Genomic DNA, 26,901 nt, shown 5'->3' on the forward strand with positions numbered 1-26,901 from the left:
CTATAGCGGGGAAAGAGCAGCCAGAACTCCATTTGTCCAGTTGGGAGTTTAATGCTGCCCTAAGCTCTGACATGCAGCTGACTTCCCAAGAATACACCTAGACCTTGGCTCCCAGACAAAGCAGTCTTTAGTGACAAAGGGCAAAAATAACTGCAATGGGTAAAATGCCAACTGGCTGAATTTAGGAAGGAATGTCTAAGTAATGCAGGACATGTTAATTTAAAGCCAAATACTGACTTACAGTTCCTGGCTTAGCTCTAGGAAAGCTTGTTCAGAAAGGCCAATTACATAAGCTGTGGATCTGACCAGTATAATTTTCTAGGCAGGTTTTTTTGTTGTTATATGGAGGAAATAATCTAGAAATTGACTCATTATGTCATATTCCACTCACACAAGGTCTTAAAGCCACTGTGGGTTCCCAGAAAAATACCAAACTTAGTATTTATGTAGTAAATATATTTGTGATATTTACATCAAGAAAGATTGCACAGGCAGCTGTGTAGGATGACCACTTAATGAGTGGAGTTTTGCACAGTGCTGTCCTGTCCCACATTCAATACCATCCCTGAGGATGCTCACAATGTAGTAAAAAAGAAGAAAACCTCAGATATGCAGCAGTACCTCTGAGATAAAGGATGAACTCAAGTCTCCTGACCTTATCATAGCTTGGGTTTTTTATTTTGTTTGCTTACAGTTACAAGAAAAGAGCTGAATGGCCTTTTCTACTCTCGTGGCTGTGGGTATTTTGCCTTTACTTGCTACTATGTAAACATCACAAAATATTGAAGATTACTCCTTGCAACAAACTTACATATCTTCGTACCTCCTGATGTAAACCAGTACACACTCCAAGAAGTTTTAAGCATCTCAGCTTCTCTTTAACTTTCTAACTTCACATATTACATTGTCATATAGACAGACTGAAAGTGGGCAGGAGTCAGACCACCTGCCTTCGTGGAAAGTCAAGGGGAAAAAAATGGAGTCTGCCTGACTGCCTACCCCCACTTCAAAGAGCCTGAATACAAGTTAAACACAGTCCCTTCTATTTGATTTTCATCATACATGTGCTGAGCACTGCCAGGTTTCACAGTGCAGTGGAGCCAATTGATGATTAAAAGAAAATTCAGGGAGAAAAAAACTGAGACAATTTAGATTCAGAGGTGAGATAAGGAAAGGATTTTAATTTGTGCCTAGGCATAAAGTTACAAGACGCGCACGTGTGCTCCTCTGTTACAGATGTTACAATTTATGATAGTACCTGTCCAATCCGAGGTTCTCCCACCCTCTGGCTTTTGCTCTGGTCCACGTTCAGTCACGCCCCTTGGGAATTGGGGCTGGGGTCTCTGAGACCCCTTCTTCATCATTCTTCATCTTCTTCAGGGTACAGGGGGCACATAGTCACCCAGTCCTTGACTGTACTATGCAGTTTAGGCCAAAGTACAAATGTTTTCTAAACAGAATAGGCCTACCTTGACAAGAGACTAAATATTTCCTAATGGAATTCAGGGGATATTGATATGGGGAATCAGGGTAAGAGGGTTGTAGTTACTATGCTAAGGGTAAGGGAATAAGTGCTACTGCTTCTAAATTTACTTCTGCCATACAACTACTTATAAAACTTATAAAAGTTAGAAAAATCAAAAAAACCAGATGGACCTCAAGGCATCACAATGGACAGACAAACCCTGGGCTGTTTCCCACCCCATTGACTCCAATAGGCCTCCCCAGTCTGTCCCCTGAAACCCGTCTGGCTGCAATTCCTATTTTTAGTTATGCCTGACAAATCCTGAACTGCTGCTATCAGAATTTAAAGAAATACATGAAAAACACTATTTTCCTTTTTAAAAAACTGTTCTCCTGGGTCTCCTAGAGATAATAATTACTGCTTTGCTCAGCTAGTGCTGTCATTATATCGTTCAATAAAATGGATCATTTTTAACTCTCAGGAGCACGGGAAGTGCCGCTGCTTCCTCGTGTGAAAGTAAGAATGTGTCAGTTTTGTTTAGCAAATATAATATTTAATGTCTTTGCTCTTGGCATTCGGGATCAGCGCTGCGCCAACAGCAAGGAGGCAAAGTACACCCTGAGCAGTCAGACTTTTAAAAGAAATTAAGCGTGTAAAAATATTCCCCCAGCTAAAAAGCAAACCTAAAAGGAAAGATTTCCCCAGGAACATGGAAGATACAAAAGTCACAGCCAAAACCAGTTTATACATTCTGATTGTATGTTATGCTGTCAGTAATTGTGCCTCACCACTTAGTCAGTGGCTCACATAATTCCTACCACAGTTGTCAGAAGACATTGCTGGATCTGACTGTTTCTATCTTAGCTGTCAGGGTAATAGTCCACACCCCACTGGCTAGTGAGGGCAGTAAAACAGCCTCAGCACCCCCAACTTCCAGTAGTATTCATCATTTACTCCCCAGCTTTAGTGACTATACTGTATTACATGCAAAAAAACTCCCTAATGGCTCAGACTTGAGAAGTATCAGTGATCTCCCAAGACCAGCCATAGCTCCACAGGTGTGATTCTGCGTCAGGATTATCACAATCTTTACCTAGTGCACAGTAACACTGGAAATACTATCCTGATTTTCATATAGTTTTTTCAATCTAAACCCTTAAGGTCTCTGGTCCTCCCAGGGAATATACCATCCCTTAGTCAAAGAATCTAGCAGACAACTCACCTCTCCAACTGTCAAAAGAAGTCACAGGAGTTCCTCTGTTCAGAGCTGGAGGCCCACTTACCATCATATTATATTACTCACTGACTTTCACCCAGGAGCATGTCTTAGAGTACAGATGAGCCTCAGCCTCCTTGATGCTGGAGGCTGAACTGGCTTTCTATGTTCTAAAAAGCTCTTTGTGTACAGAATCTTATCTCCTGAATTGATATATTGGTTTGGTTGCTGCTTTAAACTACATAATTTGTAGTGCATGTTCTGGCAGAAAGAATCTGAATGGGGAAAAAAAAAATAAATTTTTCTGAACATGGAAAGAAAAAAAACCTAGAAGGAATGAAATGCAGGACCAATCCCCCAGTATTACATTTGTGAATTTCTGCAAATTTCTGTACAAAGGAGGCAGGTTTCCTTCCTTCTGAAAAAAGGCTCATAACTCTTCAGATTCCCTGGATCTTCATTAATCTTCAGTAGCAGAAGCGTAGGCAGAAATCTTTTGTCCCTACAACATTCCTTCTCATATTCTGCTCTCCTTTCAGTCCCCACTAACACATCCTAGGATAGCTCCATCCTCAGGACTCAGTAGAGACCCAGGCCAAGTACTTGGTTTGCCCAGAAGAGGTTCAACAGAGACTCATAAGTACCTTTGTGTCTTGTCAGTACAGTTCCACTCTGCTGGCGCTATGGATGGAGTCCTCCTTAGAAAACAAGGGAATAAAAGTATTGGAAGAAGAGAAAAACCCTCTCTTCCTCTTCTCAGACTCAGAGCATACAATTTAGCCTCTCAACAAAACAAAAACAAACATAGAAAAAAAAAAGAAAACCAAGAAGAAAACACAGGAGAGGGGTGAATACCAGATGCTTTACAGATCTTTCCCAATGTGACTCCATATTTATTCAAAACTGGTGTGTAACACCTGAATGCAATTCTTCAGCCTGAGGATGATATAAGCAGCGCATTTTCATGCCATCAGTAACCTGATGCTACCCAGCTGGGCTGGCTCCCTGACAGCAGAGGCATTTCATCTTGCTGCATAACCCTACTACATCTGCAAAGACAAAGGAGCTGCCATAAAGGGGTTCCCAAACACAGCAGAAAGGGAGCTGGGGGTTGGAGAGGGGAGGGGGGAGAAAAGGAGAGAGCATATCTGCTGCACTCACACTTATGAATACACATGCACACACCAAAAAATCCATCAAGAAGATGAAGAGCTTTTTAGATAGGGAAACTTGCTGCTAACATCACACAGCCTGATCTGCTACCTGACTAAACGGGAGCCTGGCAACAGAGCTCAGAGGGACTGAACCCAAGCTGCCAACAGGAGCACAGATCTGGTGAGCCAGCTCGGGCTCCGTGTCATGAAGCCGCATTTTCAAGATTAGTGGGGCCAAAAATAGGCTTGGAATCACTCTGCAGTTCATGGAAGGGTTTTACCCAACTGCAGAGCAGAAAGGGTCGTACAAGCAGGCAATAGTTTTTGAGTCCTAAGAATGAGTGGGAAAAGGGGTTCTGATACTTTTTGTTTATCCATTTTTATTGCAGGAATAAAAAACTTTTTTACTCTGATGTCTTTTTTGCAACATTGAAAGCAAAGGATATCCCATTTATTATGTCTGGGCACTTACCACAAAACTTGAGGCTTGGTTTTGGCAGTTTGGGAGCTTCTGTCTTATTTTCAATGTTGATTTAACACATGGCAAATAATAATTAGTGATCACTCTTGAGAATTTTGTCATTGCTCATAGATTTTTTTTATTTTGTTTAAACAAAATAAAAATAAATTATTACTGTTGTCCCACCTTGCTTATTTTAGACTGAGAGCCCCAGTTCCAGAGGTCGTCTAGAGGGGTCCTGGGAACCTGCAGGGGTACAAATGAGTGACCTGAGAGATTAGAAAAGGTAACTACCCCAATGTTCAAAAATGAATAGACATTCTCAAGCATTCAAGTCTCCCACTGACTTCAGGGGGAAAAAAGACAGTAGATGAAAGGTTTCATTAGCACTGACTTTCTGAATCTTCATGTACCAGGGTCTCTGGAGTTCACTGAAGTTAATGAGATCACTGGGTGCGCAAAAAAGGCAAGGTACAATCCCCCTGCAGCTGGGGGGAGGCTGTGGCCCACTCACTGCAGAGTTTCCTGTGTTCATTTGTTTATAGAGTAGACTTGAGGTTAGTTCAGAGGAGAGTTCCTCATTTCCTCCTCCTCCTGCCCCTCTCCCTAACCAGATGTGACAATGTTACAATATTATTATCCTGTCAGCACCACAGGGGGAAATACAAATAAAACTCAGGGTGAAAGGAGAGCCAAAAGAAAAACAGATCCAAGGCAGCACCTTTCAGATTCACTAGCCCATCTCAGGAAAACGGAAACCTTTACAGCTGGACTGTGGTTTCATTTAAGATGTTTGTGGCCAAGTGATTAACAACAACTTTTTGAGGTCCTGTTGTGTGCTATGGGTAATTCCTACTGAAAGCCATAGGAGCTACCTGCAGTCAAAAGATGGGTTGTAAACCTCTGGGGCTGACAGGGTAAATCACATCCCATATTGGAAGGACCAGCCCAGGTAGGTTTCACTGTGACAGTTCCCTTCAGTTTTTCAATGCCACTAGGGAAAAAAATACCCAAACTGGAGTTGCACTGTACACATCACTGGCTTACAGGCTTTCCTGGCAAGTCTCCCTACAGAGACAAGCAGGCTGAGCTTTCATCCAGGCATGGAGACCAAGAAAGATGCACAAAATGGAATTCATCAAGCAAAAGAAACACAGGAAGGAGACTGTTTAAATGAAACACCACTAAACATTCAAAATATGTCAAAGATTTCTTTTCACTGAAAGGCTTTTGCTTCAGCTTAACATGCTGGACAAGTCAGACATACAGCAATTTTAGGGCAAAATTCAGAAGCAGGGCATCCCTCCCTTCCCTGCAACCTGCAGTGGAGTTATAGCTGCAAAATAAACCACCCCTATCTCTGCTCACTACATGCTGTGGCCAAAAGCATGACAGAGACATTATTAATCTCCTTCAATGTTATAAAGGCAGTCCACAGTTTTTCCTCCAACTGGTAAAGTGAAAGACATGTGGTCATTGCAAGAAAGATTATTATCTATCTGTAGATCATTTTTCTTTGGGATTTTTTTTTCTCCTCCATCCAAGGACTAGTAATAAGAAACTGTGCCTAAGTAAAGGTTTGACCCCCAAGAGGTTGCTTTCTGAAAAACAGAGAACTCAAATCATCCATCCTGCTTTACCCTTTGTCCTTTCACCCTGATAATTCCCCAGGGATTGTTTCTAGACTACTGAAAAGCAGTTTCTTCCATCAGTCCATGCGGGACCAGGATCTGCTCCCAAGTCTTGAGAAAGTATGAGAAGAGCTTTCAAAAATATTGTGTGACATACCGGTGAGAACTACAGGTTCTTCGTGTAGTAAACAACAACCTTTGAAGTTTTCCAGCCAAGCATGCAGGCTTTGGAGGACAGATGTGTGTCTTTCCCCACGAGGGCAGCGTTATGTTCTTGCTCAGCAATGGTCTCTCCTGGCATGCAAATGGACCTCTGCTGGGGCTGAAGAGGAAGTAATTGAATTCTGAGTTCATGTACATTCAGCTCTCTGGGACTGAACTACAGAAATGGTTTCAAGCCCGAAGGTGGTTCACGTGGCACCGCGGTCCTTTCATGTGTCAGCCCTGCTAAGCCGCTGATTGCAGATCTTGACAGACCCATTAATCCTCGGAGTGTCTCACACAGGAAATCATCCTGTTTCCTCTCCGTAAAACAAACCATTCCCATTCTAGGGGGATGCACCTCTGCAGCTAAACATGATGTAATCAGCAGAATGTATGGACTGAGTTTGACAGAGCGTGGTTGGAAACCAGAAAGAGATCCAGGACAGCCAGTGGGGCTACTGGTTAAGAGGAGTGAGACGATGGGGTCAGCTGACCTCTTGAAAACAAGGACTTTGGTTTGGCATTGTAAAAGAGGTCTTTCAAGCAGTTCTTACTCAGGCTAAGAACCACATTGGCATCAGTGGTCCTCGCCATGACAACTGGAGTCAAGTTTAAGAAGAATAAAATTGCCAAGACCTAAACCAAAAATGCAGTGTCTACACACCGGTAACAAAATTATTGGAAAACACAGGTCAGGTACTTGCAGAATGCTCAACTGTTTCTCATTGTGGTCAACTGCATTATAACTGCTTTGCACATAAGCCCCCCAAAATTAGCAGGAGTCTTTCTCAATTGCTCTGAACAAGCATGAGGACTGATTCCAGGGTAAGAGCAAGCACTTGGAGATTCTCTACCCAAAAGCAAATTTCTGCCAGATGCAGCATTTCTTCTCTTTCTTTTGCCTCAAGACACAGGCAGTGCAGAGGTACCTCACCCTTTGTAAGGGACACAGGCAAATTGTTGTACTTTACAGTACTGCCAAGCTGCAATTTGATTGCCTGTCTTTTGTAATCCTCTTTAGCTGATCCAGCATTGTCCTACAATCCATGAAGGAAGCCTGTTGGTGAGGAGGCTGACAGAGGCACAGCTACCAACAATGCTCACTGTAGTTTTGTGAGTACCTGTCACAAGCCAATGATCTCATGCAGAGTAAAGTTTGTGTTAGCAAGAGAGGAAGAAGAAAAGTAATTTTATCCAGCAGAAATCAGCAAAAATTAATAGAAATTAGTATATTCCCAGAAAAGAAAGCGTATCAACTTTGTAAGATGTCTAACACCCTTGTTGGACAAGAGCTGGCCTCTGGAGCATGCCCTGCACAGACTTCCCTGTTGCAGTCAACACTATTATTTTTCTGGTGTTAATACAGTAACATGCTGCTTCGCTGAAAAGTCCCTGGCTGCCTTTCAAGCTCTTGAAAAGACACCAAAGACTTTTGTTTTGATTTCAAACTATTTTTCAGCACCTCAGTGTTGGAGTGCCCTTATAAAAGTGCCCACGGAGTCATTTGACAGGGCTGTGTGACTCAGGCACTTAAAGGAAGGAACTAATGTTAGATGCTGACACTCAAGTAGGGACTTCTGGACTTTGAAAAAATTACTTCCCTTTACCCCACTGAATTTTCGTGACACTTCCAACTGATTAAGCTATTGTTTATTTTATAAAAAGGCTGTCCTAACCTCAATTTTGGATTAATAGGTCACTGCGGAATCTAATACTGCAGTAATGCAATGCAAATATTGTGTAGTGAACACAATATGGAACTAAAAGCCAATAAATTCTTTATAACATGTGTTCATAAAATGGTCAAGCTTGCAAGATTCCATTAAAAGTAGCATAGTACAATGCTATTTTTATAAAAAATAAAAAAAAACCCCAAGTTGTTCTCCAAGGCCCATCCTTTCAAGATGAAACAAATCCTTTCCTCCTGCTGCCTTTCTATTTTAGAAGTTCTCTTGAAATCAGGTATTGAAATTTTGCAGTCACACACTAAAGATATGGAACGGATGTCCCATACTGCTGGCTGCTAACAGTAAGTGTAACCATGGCTGGTCTGGCTCTCAGAAAATTTACTCCTTTTGTTTTACCAACAAATTTCAGGCACCTTTACGAGGATGATCCTGTTCCTGTCAATTATCACAAGGTTTTCACAAAATCACTAAGCATCCAGCAAACTGTTCATATTAAATAACTCAAAGTTGAGCTGATAACACAGAAAATATGGCAGATGATTGAAGTACACTGGATCATTTGATGTTGCAATAAATCAAAAACACTGTAGGTAAAGGTGAAAATCTTGCACAGCAAAGGACACAGCAGAGCTTTCAATACTAAATGTGTTGGGAAAGGCAGGAGTTGAAAGCTGAAAAACCTGTAAAAAAGAACCACATGGTGGTGGTTCAAAGGTCTGACCATCTTCCTGTACTTAAACAAGGAAATAACTGTGGGTAACTGTTGATTTTGCTAATGGCATTCACAGAGGGTATTCCGAGGTTTTCCTTGAGGATGAGGAAACTGAGTCAGAGGGATTAAGTAAAGGGCCCAAAGCCACAGGCAAACTTCACTGCCAGGACCAGGTTTATTAAAAGTCCCCTGCAGACACCTGAATTTCAGTCATATCGTGAGGCCTCCATGGTCTAGTAGAACTACAATGATTTCCTCTGCTCGTATAAAACAAGGAGGATTAGATCTGTCAGCACTTACAGCTGGGATATTCCTGAGAATTCCTAACAAGAAATACTGATGATGCAAACCATCTTTTCAAAGTATATTTTTGTTTTGAAGCATTCCCATGCTCTCAGCAAGAAAGGCTATGAAACCATCACAGGGAAATGTTTTTCATGCAGTCTAATATAATTTCTCCACTTTGAAATCAGATATCTTAAATTATGCGTGTGTGTCATCTTTCAGCACCCAGACCCCTGCAAAATGGGACAGAGGCAGAGTTTTGGCACAAGAATCATGTTTCAGCTCCCAGCTTAACAATAGCTTAGAAGTTCTGGTACCCTGCAAGAGAGCTCAAAGCCTAGTACAAGCACAGCATCACAGACATCAGGGTCAAGAGAGGTCACCTTATCTATCTTCTGGCTTCTCTCCAGGACCTAGGCCTGAAATGCCTTTTCTTCACCACTCCCCCACCAAAATCCTTCTACGGACTCCCGCCACAACCAGCAAATTAAACACCAGCTTCCTTTCCAAAATAGCTGTAATGCAACCTTTTAAGACCTGTACTGCAAAGATCAACTGTAATAGAGAGAAACAGAGCTTACAGGACTCCAAACACTGTGGTAAAATGCAGGGCAAATTCATAGATTTCTGTTTATGTGGACTCTGAAATCTATTCATTCTCTCTGGTTAGCTGAATAGCTTCCTTTTGTGAAAAGGGGATAAAACCCTTTATTGAAGTACTGAGGGCCAATACAGTTCAATATATTTCAATGGTAGATTTCTATTCTATGAAGAAAGGGTCTGTCTGGGTTTATAATTTATAATTTTAGTACTTTCTGTTAATGGCATCTGATTTTCTTGAGTTCTCAGGATGTGATGGAAGCCTTCCAAATGCAGTATGCCATGTTTTTCCAAATGGAATACAAAGGTGTCAGCAGCATCAGTCATAGGATATTAGTATTTAGTTTCTTTGGTGATACCATAAAATTACACAAATTCTGACAGAGGATTCTGGCTGACACCCTATAAAAACAGGGCTGAAGTTTTCAATACACTGTGTGCCATCATCTGCTTGTGGAGATTTCAACCCAGACCATGTTCTGCCACTGCCTGCGGTCCCTCCCCAGGTCCAGTTCCAAGCAAGTTTGTACATATCACCTCTACTCCCTAGGCACTAAAAGGCCAGAACAGGTGGGTGACCCAACAGACCTTCCCTTCTCATCAGCAAGCCTTGAGGGGTAAACTCATTTGCCAGGAGGCTTCAACAAGGCCCAGCAGTGACCTGTGGGTTTAGCACACCTTTTCCTTCATAAAATTACGGAAGTATAATGCTTAAGTTACTCCATGTTTGTGCCTTGAAATGCAGTAAAAATACATTTAAACCATCCTTGACAGCTTTTTGTCCCAGCAGCTCAGATATTTATCTAACCTGATCCAACGCTGTTCCAGTAAAATCAGAGGATTAATGCAATATGATTAAAACACACCTGTCTCTGAACCTCTAGAAAATATTCAAGGGAAGACTGAGTTACTGTCAAAGATACTCAAAAATGGACTCATGAGGGGGTTTATACTTGTTGTAACTGCAAGTAAAATGCAGTCAACTATCCAGTTACCTTTACTGAATCATGAAAAATAACCAGTCAAAAGAAAGATTACCCAGGTAGACATGTTAATTTCCACCACACAGAGCACAGCCCAGCACACTTCTTATTTATGCAAGTACAAGTATTGCCTTTCCTCAGCTCCTCCATAATGGTTTGCCTAACCTAAACCAAAAAGACTTGTATCTCTTTCCGTGTATTTTTTATCTTATGTCCATGATTTTCACACAAGGGAAAACCAAGTGGAATCCTTCAAAATCTGTTCTGGTCTGTAGCTGGATTGCCCAGAAGAGACCAAACTGACTGAGTGAAAATCTCCGCATTCTCTGTTTGCTTTTGCAGTGAGATTTGACTCAATAGAAGAGCTGCTCAGAAAAATACTTGGTGATAGCTGTCCACAAACCCTTGTGCCCATGAGAAGCCCCTGATGTCTTTAAAATCCCAAAGCAGGTGCTTCCTCTTCTGTTGTGCATACTGTTGCTCTGCATTAGTGAATTCATATACCACACAGGCAAAGGGATACTCATCAGCTGCCTTGTAACCCAGACCAACACAAACTCTGCAAAGCAAAAAGGAAGAGGGGTAGGGAAGGAAAAAAGCCTGAAAGCAACACTTTTCCTTCACTGCCACCCAGTTTACAATCATCTAAACCCAAATCCAGGTAGACCTGCTTAACCAACAGTCGTCCTCCACTTCCAACAAGTCCAAAGTCTCCAACACCTGCCCCAGTTCTCCTCAACTCCTTGTTTTCTGCTCATGATGCTCATTTTCTTCACTGGAGGAGGAGTTTCTTTGGTCATTCCTCAGCACAAGAATGATCCCACAATCCCAAGTCAGAGCAAACAACCAACTCCCACCACCTCCAGTAGTGGCCAACAGAGAAAGCCTACTGAAGAATACAAAAATGAGACCAGTGCGTAACTAGTTCCCTACTGCGTTCTCCCAGCCTCCAGAAATTTTGGCATATGGAAGTCCCAGATCTTTCCTGCTTCCCACAGTTGGCCAGAATGGTAGTGATTAATGAAGCCAACTGGGTAATCTTCTGCCCTGCACTGCAAGAAAATATGCCAGATGAACTTGAGAAGACCCTCTGATGCCACACAGCGTGGCTGACAGCAGCCACATCAGTCATGTACCACACCAAGCTCTCTTCCAGCTCCTCTTGCTTTTTTTCCTCTCAGACACATCAAGGAATGCACTTGGATAGACTGAGACTCGGAAAACTTGCATTCAAACCCCTCTCCTGTAGCTGGTTTCCCATGCAAACACCCATGAGGCAATTTGGGATCCTGTTTTTTTGTCAGCGTAGAAAGAGAGGCTCCTACATGGGTTGAGTCAGAGCAGTTTGGCTCCCATAGGGATATCACTAGAACAGTGACATCTCTCCACTGAACTACAGCTGAAATCCCCTTTGAGTCCTCATCTTGCAAAAGGGGATAAGGCCCTCTGCTGACTCTTCAGAGCTGCTGAGGAGGAAAGATATTAAAGACTTCAAGAGTTCAAGCACAGTGGTGAAGGGGTCTGTAACTAGGCAGAATTTGTTGCCTTTACAGAAGACATCATCATATGTAGGAGGCAAGGTGAGGGAGTGGGTGGCATCCTTGTCCTGTGGGAAAAAAGCTGATTCTTTTCCATGCTCCCTTCTGTGGGTAAATGGGCTCTACCCCTCCGCTCTTGGGCCAAGAAACTTGCAGTTGAACCAGCACATGTACCTGACCACAGACAGCACAAAGCCCTGATTTTGTCACATTTCCACCTCTGTGCTTGCTCTTTCCCAGCTATGCACAAAGCCACAACAAATAAGCCATTTGCCATCCTGGGATGGGAGTAGGGAGGGAGGGGGCAGAGGGAACAGGGGAGAAGGCACTTGCTGTAAGCTCATTTCTCCTCGTCCCTAGCCCTGATGGAATTGTATTCTGCACACACACTGAAACATTAGCATCGGCTGATTTGGAAGGAATATTGGAAATGAAGTGATAGCAGAGTAAATGTCAATGCATTCAGTGTGACACAGTGAGCACCAGATCTTAAACAGCTTCATCATTGTGGCATTTACTGTATCCTGAAATAATATTAATCCCACTGTTGTCCTTCTTGATGGAATCATCCATGAATATGGTTTATGGGACTGGCCAAAGTGCTAATAGGTTAAAAGAACAACCTATCCAGTGTTTCACTAAATTAAGGTCGCTTCATGGGATTTAATGAAACAAGTACTGTGTGGGGTTTCAAAGGACGTTCCTGTAATTCATGTCTATTTAGGGCTCCTGCTAACCAGAAACCTAATTTCTTTGAGTAAAATGGGTTTTTGTGAAGCCTGGCCATGTGAAAAAAGCTTTAAAGGGCAATAATCAGAAGACCTCATCTGTAACACTTTGTTATTTCAGATCACTGTTTTGAAAGTTTGGAGGATGGAGTTATTTAAAAAAAAAAAAAAAAGGAAAGGGGAAAAAAAAGCCAGTTGGCAAATTAATGAGAACAAATGTATTACTGCCATTTGTCTCTCAAAAATGCCTCAATGGTTGAAGTGAGACCAGGACACCATTAAAATACAAATGGTGTAGACACTTAATAAGCCAGATACCCTGCCTCACAAACCAAATATGTAAATTGGCTCTCACTTGCCCAATGAGGAGCTGATGCTCCAAAATTATGGGCAAATGGCATCACCTAAGGCCACTGCCTCAGAAACAGACCTGTATTTCCTTCCCCAATTATGGATGTAAATGAAGAATGAAATGATGAGTGATCGATGAAACGAAGAATAAACGTGTCATTGGAGACAGTGAAGGGAATAAGAGACAGGCAAGATGTGTTTACTGGAACTAGAATTTGGTCAAAACACCAGAGGTGTTACCTGCTCCTGTAAAACTGCACTTGTAACGACCATCACAGACCAATTTTTTGACCAAAGACAAAAATTCACAGTTTTCTCAGGAATAAATAAAGGCTTTATATATTTTGGAATGCTACAGTCAGCTTAGTATTCCCCAGAAATCCAAAACAAGCTAAATATCAATAGCCACACTAAATCTCTGACTCTTAGGTTAATCTCTTGCATCTTTTTTTCCTAGATTCTGGAAACAGACTGCCCATATTGGTACTCAAGCACCCGACTAATCCTGACAGGTATTTGACATTAACATGTGTTGTTAGAAAAAGAGGTGGAGGCACACTGCTTACATTTCCTGCCTTGATGACTCCTCTCCAAAACTTGAAAACATCTATTGCTTGTGCAGGCTCTTTGCTAAAGCAAAATCAGCAACTTAATTACTTCTGCAAGCTGCAAAATAGCCATAGCTCTGCAGTATTATTTGGATTTCTTGCCTTTGGAAGGAACGTCACCTTCACATGGACTCTGTAACAACAGTCAGGCTTAAAGGGTTAAGAAATTAAGTTCAGAGGCAGGACAGATTGCAAGGAAGGTTGTATCATGAAAGAAGGTTACCAAAAAATGCAATTCCAAATTATACTTTGCCATAGGTTATCTTCTTAGTAGCTCTAGTATCCTCTAGGCAGAATCCTCAAGACATGCCTTAACCTTTACAGACATGACCTAGACCTTGGAGTCATATCCTATGAGGCAGAGACTGACTGGGAATGAGACCACCATATATCATGTCTGCATGACAGAATGAAACACACACCCACCACAAGAAGAATAAAACCCTCTCTTGAATGTGTCTGCATTGTAAAAGAGAGAGGGGAAAGATTGATTTATTTAAACAGTACTTAACTAACAATAAACACTATCAAACCAAAGCAAACTAATGCTTAGCCATTAAAGCATCCATTCAATGGCCCATCTGTCATATTGTTAAGGCCTTTAGAAGTTGTTTAACAAAATGTTAAATAAGATGACATTCAGCAGCACAAAATGCTTGACTGGCTAATGCAACAAAAAGGGGTTGGCCTGCTGGTGTTTGATATACTGCTCTGTGCTACAGGCTGAAAGCTCTGGAGCACACGAGGGGGCTCCCGGGCTGTCGCTTTTTATCTCAGTGAACAGTGCCAGAAAAGCCCAGAATCACCACAGGCCAGTGTCAGCAGTATCACACTGGAAGAAAGGAAGAAAATCCCAGTGCAGAAAGGAAAAAATGTACTAACTAAGGAGGAAAAAAGGAAGCAAAAGTAACAAATTGGCTAATTACAGGGAGAAGGAAGAAAGCCCAAATGATCATATTCTTGGTGACCCTTGTTTTTTCCAAATCTAGTTGTTTGTAGGGGTTTTTTTCTCATAGTTTCTATTCCACATTTGGCAGTAAGGTTTGATGGATGTGGTATGAAAACACTTCAGATTAGCTGTGATAGACTATTTAGTAAATATCTAACAACTATTCAAAGACACGCGTGAGTTTTTTTGTTTCTTACATGAAAATGGATTGTTCTCATTCCCTTTCGAGAATAGTGACCCTCATACAATATGACTTTTTAAGAACTGACTGCATCGATGCCAGAGGCTTGTACAGCTTCAAATCTATCATCAGGGTTAAGGTAGTACAACTAGGCAAGGGAGGCAGCTAGTAGGATTCCCGCAGTAGTTGAAGAATGGATACAATTTTGCCCTGAAAAAAAGCCCATTTCCTAAGGAAAAAAAAAATAAATCTTTCTTTCAGATCTGCAGAAGGAAGAACAGGAAAACAGTATTCAAGCTTAGACATGTAACAGTTTTCACAAGACACTACTGGACAGTTCTATTGTCATAGATGATACTCCCCAGCCCCAAATGTCTAACTAACAAAAACAGGAGTCTGTGAAAAGCAAATAGCAACATGCAAATGACTGTTAAAAATCAGAGTAAAATTTTTTTTCACAATTTAAATCCTTCTCCTGGCATTACAAGACTTTTTTAAGACTCAAGACTTACAGTACTATGAAAATTAACCCTTCATCCACCATTATCCTTCAGTATATAAGGGGTTTTTTTCCCATATTCTCTACCAGTGTGTTCTCCTTACCAGTGTTGAGAAGGGGGAACCCAGGAAGCCCAGCTGGCAGGTTCAAATTTCCCAGCAGCTCAGGCCTGGCAGTAAGTACAGAGGTCCTTGGAAAAATCTGGCCTCAAGTGTCACAGGCAGAGGTACCTGGGACCACAAAGGTCTGGGCTTTGTTTCAGCATGGTGACAGCCAATATAAGTATAGTATTAGCAGGTAGAACAGAGCTTACATGGTGGTGCTAGACTGCTGGCCACACAAAGACACCTGTGCTAGACACATCAGGAGAGAGCACTGTGTTAAACTCTGGCCTAGAGAGTTTACAGATGTTTTTGCTGACCTTCAGTGGTAGCCCAATACATGTAAGGATGAACTATGATTAAAAGTAACCAATGTTCCCAGGTAGCTTATTGATTTAGAAAGTATTCCCTCTGAAAATATGCTTTTAATCAAGTGTTATTTAATACCTCAGAGCTGAGATGCAATAGAAAACAGGAATTCAATACATGTTAACAAGTCTAGATAAACACTGACTGACAAAGGCAGAGAGCATACCTTGGCTGCTAACAGATATTAAAATTGCAAGCCTTGTTCCTACTGTGATTGATAAATGGATTTCTTACCTGCTATGAATACACAACTAAAAATAAAATTAAAAACAAAACAAAACTAAACAAAACACTGTTTTCCCAGCCTGAAGTTTATTCTTAGAAAGAGGGGGGGAAAAAAGGAAAGAAATGTGCTATGCCAAGCTGGCTCTAGAACCCAAATCATCTGCCATGGAGGTGCTGCTCTCACACGGTGGTAGTGACACATTAAGTATGAACCAGATGCAAACGCAGCTTCAGCTTAACAGCAAGAGTGATGAGGAAACCACACAACTCCTTTTCCTCTCAAACATCCTCCCACAGCCTCTCTCTGCCTCAGCAAGATCTATTCCAGATGAATAAAGGACCTGGGAAAAGCAAGCAAGACCACAACAGTGTTTTGTTGATGACGTGAGTAAAATAACCGTATATATATATTTTCACTCCTCTCTCACTGAAATTGTCTTGGCTGTCAGTAAAGAATACTTACAGGAACATCCCAGAATGATCATTTTCCAAACTAAGAGCTCTAAAGGTCAGCCTTCAGTTATACCAAATTCAACATTACCATGACTCTGTCACCTCTTGGGAAAGGGGGAGGGATTCTTCAGCAAAACATATGGCAACAGCAGTTTATTTTATCACAGTGCTGTATTGTTTTGAAGTGAAAAAAGGCTTGTAGGGAGAGACAGTATCTTTTATTAGACCATCTATTATTGTTTCTTCCCCGCCCTTTTAAAAGTAGTTTATTTTATGGGTTAAGGGTGACTAGAGCAGAGAAAAGAGCTCTGCTGTAGTACTTACAGACAAGAGCAAAGAAATAGAGATAAAAAGGAAAAATAAAGAAGAAATAAAGACAGGATGATCTATTCAAAAGCTGGCACATGAGGTTTTATTGGAGACAAATACTGGCAGAGTGAGGGGAAGGGAAACAAGAAAAAAAGACTCATCCTGTACAATGAGTACAGGCTGTACAGGCTGAGTCTAAAAGTCAATCTAAAGCTCCAGCCAGGTCAACAGAAAGATTCTCACAGAAGCCAGTACAGCCCCTCCTGTATGAAGTTTTCAGCTACATGAACATGGCCGTGAATATTCAAGCCAGAAAAAGGATGCTATGCCAAATTTTGGACTTTATACGCCTCTCAGCGCAAATTACATAGAGGAACACCAGCCTGTTGTGTGGCAAATATGCCAGCTTTTGACAGAAAGGACAAAAAACTACTGTTTTGGTTTTTCCTCCATTTTGGGGAATATCTTTGCACTGGCCTGACCCCCAAGATAAATATGGCAATTAAAGCTTTCTGCCTCCAAGCTCACCTGAATAACACTACACAAGATAACAGGAGAGAGACAGCACGTGGAAGCTGTGCTGCTACAGCACCACGGAGATCCTGGCTCCCACTGCAGATTCACAGCTTGCATGATCATTAGTTAACTTCAAAGAAGCAGCTGACAACCTTCCACAGTGCATGAAGAAAGCTGAAAAGATCAATTACAAGAAATTATTAGTATGCAAACTATACCTGGGTTCTTCAGGCAACTATCCCTCAACAAGTGTATCAGAGACCAAACAAAAGGATAAATAAATAATCCTAGCTTCTGTTTTCAGCATAAACAGCAGTCAGAAAGAAACCCTCAAGGATATTAATTCTATTGGAAACACACTCCTCTTTTTGTACCAAATATATCGCACCAAAACTTAAATGAAGCTTTTAAAACTAGAAACTAAGAAAACCCATCCCATAAAAGGACAGATTTGCTTTCTTGGTGAATTAGTCACCCAGATAATTGTTCCTCTTTAAAGCAATCTTCCTCTCATCCGAAGTTGTCATAACTGTACCTGTGGTTTTGTTCCAGGGACAAGGTAACACATTGTTACAACATGTGGACTTGCACAGCACTGATATGATGGTTTTGCAGTTCTGGTGAGTATCAGCGTTACTGTAAATACTGTTTTCAGGGACCTACAACATGGATGCTAAAAAGCAAACAAAACTTCTTTATAATGGCTATTTTCCTGAGCTTCCTTCAACCTGCTCAGTGGTTTATTGATAGGATTGTGGTCCTTACAAAATTGGAGGGTTTTCACCTTTAGAGATAGTTTCAGAGGCTTAGCTCTTCTCTAAGTACAGGAAGAAATCTGGTTTATAAATGCATCAGGTACAATATTCCTTACTAATACGAACTGGTGCAGCTGCACTGACATCGATAGAGCTGCACCTTCTAATAACAGCAAAGGATCTGGGCTATAATACCATACTATTAAGGGCAAGTAGGTCTCATCAGTCCTCCCCTAAGGAAAAAAAAATAGAAGAGAGATTGAAATATAAAAACTGAAAACCATCTACTATGACTATATCATCAGGTTCATCTTTCAGGCAACTTCTGTGTGATTGTTTAACCTGAAGTGGCCTTGGATTAGCATGAGAGACTTACAAAACCTGCAAACCACACAAGGGGTCATTCATCCATGAGCCTGTTCGATTCACACCGTTTCAGAACTAGCAGAACACATGCTGACTCGGTGCACTGCCTCACCAGAGAGACTTTAAACCAGATGTGCAGCAATTGATCAAGAATGCCTTTTCCCAAGCACGTCCTTTCTTCCTGTTGAACTACTTGTTATATAGATAGGTCTGCTGAAAGGTTACTGAACCACACAGCCAAGGAAAATGCACGGGCAGAGAGAGGAGCCGCGTCTTCGGCTGCAGCAGAATCCCTCGGATCCGTGTCGAGCCACAAAGAAGCTGTGCTGCTGTTAAACGGCTGATTAGTTTATTCTGCCAAACATCTGAGAGCATCATTAGTTACACAAATGGCTTGAATTATGATCAAATGAGCTGAGTAACCTGCTGCCATGAAACTCCATGTGAGTCCTGTTTTCTCAGATCTCAACATGTGTTACTCAGTGCGAAGCCGTGTCTCCTGGTTCTATCTGATGGCTCATGCAGGCCTGGCTTTAAGAGTGCCCTTCTCATTCTGAGGACCACCCTTCCCACTGAATTGTTTTACCTGAAGATTGCCTCAATATGAATTTCCACCAGACAAGAAGAATTAACACAACATTTTCAGATATCCTTTGTCACTGCACTTTCACGCACTTTTTTTGATAGCAGGTGTATAGATGTGTTGCTCTCTATTTTTTGAAAGAAAAACTAAAAAATCAGAACCGAAAACACATTTCCCTGTTGTATTGAAGCTCAGTGGTGATGAAAAGGAACTAGTGAAACCACTTTATAATTTTGCTAAGACAGGACCAGGATATCTCTCTTAGAACACAGAAAGGGTACCAGCACAATACTGGCCTTGAGATTTACCTCCCTCCTTTACGTTTTGCTGCAACCCAACCATTTATAGCAAAAAGGCTCTGACATAGATCAAAATACATCAGCTCAACCTAATTCCAACTGAAAAAAAATTAAGTACCAGTATTTCAAAGCATCAGTCCTCCAGTCCTCTCTCACTTTTGAAGGCTGACACCTGCTGTGTTAATTCCCAAGGGTGAGTAAATCCCTCTATTGCAGCAAAAGAGAGATTCTTGTATAAGCAAAACCATCAGTTTCAAATTATATTTCCTCTACCAGGTCTCTGAACTCTTTGCTCAGAAAGTTAATTACCTAACTAGATTCACTCAGAAATGTGGGAATCTCCCATGTATTTCCTTTCGTCCTGCAAGATATTTTACTAAACAGGAGTTTATGCAGAATCAACACGGTGGAAAAAATACCTGCTGTTCTCAATGCAGTGACATTAAAGCATTTTATCCTGCAATATAGGAGAGTGTTTCTGTGCACAAACTACCTCAAAATTGCATGGGGAGGTATCAAGAAACACACAGGAGCACTGACGAAATATTTGTAGGGATAGTCACCAATCAGTGTGTTCTTCCTTAATTTTAAAAGTTCCAAAATTAAGAGTTTCATTCTCACCTCTGGGTATAAATGGTTTTCTAAAATCTGAAGGGGAGAACTGCATCACACAAATCCACCGCTGCCACCAGGAACAGTTACACTCATTTAGCCATGACTGATCAATCAAGAGGCTTCACAGACATTTCCATGCCAGCCCTGTCAGACAAGAAATAAGCAGCCAGGTTCATTCCAATTAGTGACCTGCCCCATACTTAGTTTCTTCCTTCCTGTTTTCAAGCACTTCCTGCAGAGAGCACTCGAACTAGAGTATAACTGCTAGTAGCTAGAACTACAGCAAACACCTGGTGAGATGCTACAGATGTTATTTTGGATCATCTGGTAAAATAAAATCACAAGAAACACTATTAGCTTTATTAAGAGTGAGTCCAAGATTTAATCATGTTGCATTCATGTGGGTTGGAATTTTCTAAGTGGAAAAGTGCTTCAAGTGAAACAAGTATTTTCTGAAAAAAAATACAATTTGCATTCAAGAAATTATCATTCCTTTCTTTTAGGATAATCAAAACAAAATTATTCAGTTTCAAGGTAGATATACTTATTTGAGTTCACCTGAACTCCTGCAGTGCCTCATGACATTTCAGTTTTCAACTACGACACCACTGACAGATTACACATCGCATATATTGGCCTGGAAAATATATAAATTAGTATCCTGATAATAATTAACACAATAGAAAAATACCACTTTACTTCTGCCGGGAATCCTTTTGTTCAGAAATATGTTCACAGATCATGTTTGATTGCAACAGCCTGACATAATGTATGGGGGGAGGGTGAGGAAGTACACCACAAATAAATAGTGTATTTATGAATTCCAACAACTCTTAGTGTATGAAGATAAGAGAGAGAGAACCTCAGTGGGACTTTTATGCCTAACACCTTCAGGCACCCAGCCCACAGCAGCAAACTTGTACCAGTCACTAAAATAAGTTGACTCATTCTCTGTCATGATACCTTTTCCTATTGCTGATGAGGAGATACTTCCCAAAAATAAAACCATGGATCTTCATATTCCAAATTGCCACTGAAAAATAATATTTTTCCTCCTTGAGGGACAGGTAGACTTTGTTAATAGCTCTCTTTTTCACAAATTCACCCTCAGATTTCTAAGAACACTTTCATTACCCAGCTCTTATAGTTCACTGCAATTGTGATACAACTGTTTTCATTAATTAGAAGAGAATAGCAATGTCCTGATCTCCTCTCCTGACAGAAGAAAAGATATGATCAACAAAATTATGCTCACTCAAAGGTGGAGTAAAAGAGCAACAATGCCTCACAAATTTGCCACAAATACATTTCTGCAGTTGTTGCATGTTATGTTTATGGATTTACTATGGCTTCCAAGATGATAGCTGCAAACTCTTGTTTTTATGAAAGGACATCTGGATCAGGCACGTATCCAGAATTAGTATTCTTCTTGCAGCAGAACTCCAACATCTGCTCCATATGCTATTGTATCTTGTATACTGATTGACTTCCAACAGAACTGGATTTTGCAGAGTTTACTACAGCGCTGTTAGAGGGCTCATCAATATGTTTCTCCACTTAGAATTCAAAAACCTACTCAGCATTATGAAATATAAGCTTTCTCTCCCAGGAAGCCTCTCACTGTGCAGTTCTGTCCCAGCCTTTGCACTGCTCTAGTTACAGAGAGCAGACATCAGTTCTTTGTCTGCAATAGTCTTAAAAAAGGCTTTGTTCCAAAAGTCCTTAATGGACTCCTAAGATATAGGGGCATTTTACCATCAGTAATCTGCAACTGCTCAAGGGCATTTTTTTCCTGCATAGCATTCTCCCATGTTTTCTGTTTGATGCTTCTGAATGACTTGGAGTAGAGGGCCAGTCCCAAGCAGACTGATAAATTATCAGTGTCTAGAGAGAGAATACAATGCTGAGGAGAGGTCTGCCAACAGGTCCTCAGAGCATGTCATTTTTATAATTTCCTTTAATTTTTTTTTTTACCTTATAGGAAAAGTCTCATTAGATTTCCCAAATCTCAGATGTTCTTTTCCAAATATCTCCTTTTAATTTGGCAAATAACCAGAGTATTGCTTGCTTTTTATCTTCCACTTGCTGGTTTGCCAGCACAATTTCCTTCACACTAAAATTTTCAAGGAGTACACTTTAAAGCTTTATATCAAGAATACATTTCAATACACAGTAGTTCTACAATTAAAGGGTCTCTACCGACAGGTAAATATACTCATGCTCTTCTTTGTACCATCTTCTCCTTCAGATACTCCCTACCTAGTAAAGTTACTCCTCAGTTTGTTTTCTGCCTTGCATGTAAAAAAAAAAGATTTTGACTTTTGAGGACTTCAGGATGTTATCATCCTCTAAGACTTAATGTTGTTTTCCACACAAGATTCATTATTCCACCACATATCTACACTCATCTGACACTCACCAGGCTGTTCTACATGTGGTCTCAAACACTTTGTTCCATCAAGTGTTCATCAACTAAACTTCTCCCCTTGATCTCACACTCTGTTACACAAAACTTACAAGTAAGTACTCGTGGGTGTATTGAGGAATTCAAACTGATCACTATCACACCTACACCTTGTCTCTCCTGCTTGAAGACAAATGTAAGACAAATGTTTCATTTACTCTCCTTTTTCCTACCTTTTTTTTTTTTCTCCTAGAAAGGCATGATACTGAAGGCATTTTTCAAAGGTATTTTCAGCTCCACTTGGGATTTTGCTGAGCAGTGAATCATAAGTGACATTTACCTTCTCACCCACATAGTGTGTTTGACTTATTTGGTCACCAGCTTCAAACTGGTCCCAAGAGATTTCTGAACCAGCTTGTCCACTGCTGCATCACTGTCAACCAGAGCTCCCCCAACCCCTCCAAGCTCGCTGTGTTGTGTCCATACACAAGAAAAACGCTGTCGTCCATTTGGGTTTTCAATCAGTTTCTCCCACATGCCACTTCTGTGTATTTTTCTTCTAACCAGATCTTCGTCAAATTTATTTCCATTTGCCTCCCCCAAATGTTTTATGCAGCCTGCCTACTGCATGCTTTATGACTTCCTCCCCTTTTCACTGCAGACTTCTTTGCCCTCTTGACAGACAGTCTGTGAGTGGAGCCTGTATCTAAACACAACCGTTGATTTTTTGCTAGTTCCTTTTTTCCTCCATAAAGGACATGCACTATACATCCCATACATTGATTCCTCTCACATCAAAACCTCCTAGTAAGTATGGGATTATCACTACAACTCCACCTTGGGCTCTACACATAGAGAGCCTATCTCCGGCCAAAAGAAAATACGGATGCACAGACACTATCATAACATCTGTGGAGACCAGTCAAAATTGCCAAACTAGCAATTAACTTCAGATATCTCCAGTAAGACTCCCAATGACCTGTTGCCCTCCAGGGCCCAAAGGAAGGATGCCACTCATCCTCAAGCTTTCACAGTCACGTCACCTCATCCACTGAAGGGCAAAGGTATGTGACAGTGATTCCTGCCAGCTGCAGCTGAGTTTTCAATCTTACCATCGTCAGGGAAAGCTGAGGTTTGTGGCTGCATTTTCTTTAATCTCTTTCTCCAATACCTTGGTCTTTGACTTACTGTTCCATTTCTGGGTTATTATGATTATCACCACAGGAGGAGTAACCTGCTTCATTGAAACCTACAGGTCTTTCACTGCCTTCCAATGCACATTCAAAAAGCTGGTGTTTAAATACCGTTTGCTTGCCAAGGCACAGGATGTTTTTGTGGAGTTCACCAGGGCTGCTATTATTATTATTATTATTGTTGTTGTTGTTGTTGCTGCTGTTGTTGTTGTTGTTGTCCTTATTTAGACTCTGCACCTGCTGAGGTAAAAAGGCCTGCAATGGAACCATTTTCACCTCAATAGGGTGGGTGGAAGGATTACGTAAACGACTTCTCTGTCTGGAAAGAGGGGCCTTGACAGGTCCCATGTTGTCAAATGACAATTGTGACTTCTTGCATTTCAAAAGTCACGCTCAGATGGTTTCATCTGAAACCCTCTGGGTAATAGTAGCCTTTTGAGGTTATGATATCTCTGGATGGAATTCAATAAAAGAAATTCACTTTCAATTGAAGCCCTGGAACACTGCCAGACAGCACCAACAATGCCGTACGTCTCCAAAGAAAATTGGACTGATCCCCCCCTCCTTTTTTCTCCTCCCCTTTCCATTTCTCTCTCCATCTTTATTTGTGCTTTCAACCTTGTTTGTGGATTCCTTCTTTTTGATATATTTTCTCTCCCAATAAGCTCGGGTTCCCGAAGGTTTAAAAAAAAAAAAAAAAAACATTTGGGACTGAAAGAGTAGTAGCCAGTAATAGAGGGACACACACTCACAGTAGCAACGACAAGCCACTCTCAATAGCTGACCTTTGCCTTATATGTGAAAGGAAACAGAATAGAACCTCTGCTCTAGGTGAAGGGGGGATATTATTACAGCCAACACCTTCCTAGTCCTTGTTAAGAAGGCTGGTTAATGCACTAATTTATTTGTTTAGTTTAAGGCCAAGGGAAGGGGAAAAGCTCACAAAACCTGCCTCACTGCCAGAAGCAAAAATGTTGGCTTTTTGCTTGGGTTGTCATTCATGGTGACTTGGGATTTTTTTTTTTCCTCCCACCCCCTTTTTCTCTGGGTTTGGGAAGGGCTGCAATTGTCTGTCTTCTCTTGTTTTTGATCATCTAAGCAGATTAACGAGTGTGCTTAGTTGGGAGGCAGAAGATGGAGAAGATGCATCACTCTTGTGAAAGCATTCATTTTCTCCAGTGTTTTCTTCACCAGTGACCTATCTCTTGAGTTGTTACTGTTACGTGATTTGATTTTGATCAAGTCAAATGGCCATAGGAACTGCATAACAAAAAAATAAACCTCCCATTCCTTGGAAATAGACTATAGATCTCTTTGGTAGACTTTGTGCTGAAGTTCCTTGTGGTTTGTTTGCATGTGAGTCACCTTGGGCTGTAAATCCCTTCTTTTGCCTCAGTTCTACAATGATTTACTCTTCTTACATTAGGTTAAGATTTTAAAACCAGTAAAGTAACAGCAATGTTAGAGTTAAAAAAGTCTGACCTGCTTCCTCTCCCTACAGCGTTATTTGTCCTTTTATCCCTCCAAAGCTCACAAGCTACACAGGTTCAGGTCTGGTCGAGTGTCAGCTGAGAAAACAGGCATGGGGTTGGGGAGGGAAGAGGGTAATTTGTTCTGTATATGGGGCTCTCTTCTGATCAGCCACATCAAAAGAATAGTAGGGGATGCTCAGACACCATCTTTTACAAGAGAGGTCAAACCAAATTCCTGAATCACAGGGATCCTTGGGATCCCTTTGCACTTTCAAGAGAGTTGCCTGATTGTTAGCATCAAAGCCACATCTAGAACACAAGATTCTGAGCTACAAGTTTAAATCCCACTCTCATTTCAGATTACTACATTTTTAACTGTTTTCCCTAAACTGTTATGTATATAGTATTAAATAGCTGTGATAGGACTCGCTGATCCCATAAGAGCAGTTGCAGCTATTGTTCCTTGCAAAGATTTTGCTTACACAAATTGAGAGTATCAACAATAGCATTAAACATACCCAGTCCCAGTTTCCAGCAGAAAACTCTTTAGGTGCTGCAGATGCAAGCAGATGACAGCTCTGGACAAATTTGTTTGCACAAATATTAAATGGGTATTACATGCCTCTAACACACAAGATTTTCCCCTGAATTTCTCACAAGCACAAGGAAATTAAACAACTCCTCTAAGTTCACCCAACAGCTCAGTGACAGAGTGAGGAACAGAAAGCAGACCTTCTCACTTCCCCTCTCACACCCAGTCCTGACAATACATCACCTCCTTAGAGTGCAGGCTGGGTGTAAGACACCATCCCAGGGGCCAAGGTATTAACCAGGTACTGAAATATTTAGGTCCATTTACTGCATCTCAGCAATCGATATTAGAATAATCATATCTAATCATATCTAATCAATATCAGAAAATGGTAAAAAAGAAAAAAAAAGAGCAGCAAGTTTAAAATCACTGCAGAATTACTTCCCTAGACTGTTCAGTATTTGAAAGGCTTTAACTTTGTCAAGAAGCAGTAATTCAAAGCTCTCCAGGCAGATTAGTTCATGAATACCTCGTCAACATTCTTCCTGTTGTTTATCTCCTCCACTTGAAATTTTTTTTCAAAGAAAAAAAACCTAAATAACAAACATTTGTAAGATACTTAAACATGCAAGACAACAGACTTGGGGTTTTGAAGCAATTCAGGCATCTGTAGTCTAATAATCTACTTTTTTCTGTAGCAATAATAGAAAAATATTCCTTGCAGAGTACAACAGAAGGTATAATCTGCAAAAATTACAGACATTCTTCACTTTATTCTTGAAAAAGAACTTTGATCTACAGAAACAATCAGAATTATCTGTTGCTTCCTGTTTTTGAAACTGTTGAGCAAAAACCAGAGTCCTGGCCTGGCTCACACAGATAAACAGACCAGCTTCACAGATAATAAAATTTAGTTAGTGCTAGTGGATGTATATACACTGGTAATTCTTGTATGTAGGCATAGGATGAATAGTAAAGTTGGCATCAAACAATGAATAGGTGCAGTTCAACTTACCAAGATGAGCATACTCTCTTCTCTTGGCAGCATGGGTTTTATTTGATTTGTTACTAACAGCTCTAACTTCAACACTGCTATGTGAGGATCAAGGTCCTTTCCTCCATTTTTAATTTTAGCACAGCTTTTTCTAATTGTCAGTATAGGGCATACTATAAAACAAAATAAACACATACTTATTTACATCAAATAGCATCCACATTGCTAACAATTAAAATCAAAATACCCAGTGAGTTTATAAACAAAGACCTTGTAACCAGACCAAGAATCTCATTTTCATGTTCTTCTTCCTTCCATAATTCAGGTTATTAACAAACAAGTTGTTTTTATAGCTGGGAAGAATATAAAGCTTTGCTTAGAAAGTATAACTTGTACTTTATTCCCATGGATAAACACAAATTCTTTAGGAAAACAGAACCATGAGTTCTAAGTTGTTCAAAAG

General features: G+C 40.8%; 1 long non-coding RNA gene across 2 annotated transcripts; it reads right to left on the reverse strand.

Moving 5' to 3' along the window:
* Positions 1 to 1,215: 1,215 nt before the first annotated feature.
* On the reverse strand, positions 1,216 to 26,607 carry LOC113973191. 2 transcript variants are annotated; one of them, XR_003536170.1, is made up of 5 exons: positions 26,460 to 26,607; positions 17,238 to 17,399; positions 16,216 to 16,288; positions 13,511 to 13,514; positions 1,216 to 1,227 (listed from the first exon to the last, which is right to left on the reverse strand). It is a non-coding gene; the product is annotated as an uncharacterized LOC113973191 (long non-coding RNA). The 2 variants fall into 2 exon arrangements; XR_003536169.1 differs by lacking the exons at positions 1,216 to 1,227; positions 13,511 to 13,514 and having other exon boundaries at positions 16,027 to 16,288.
* Positions 26,608 to 26,901: the final 294 nt, after the last annotated feature.

Source organism: Neopelma chrysocephalum, unplaced genomic scaffold, assembly GCF_003984885.1.
Source record: "Neopelma chrysocephalum unplaced genomic scaffold, ASM398488v2 Primary Assembly neopelma1_99, whole genome shotgun sequence".
Lineage (NCBI taxonomy): Eukaryota > Metazoa > Chordata > Aves > Passeriformes > Pipridae > Neopelma > Neopelma chrysocephalum.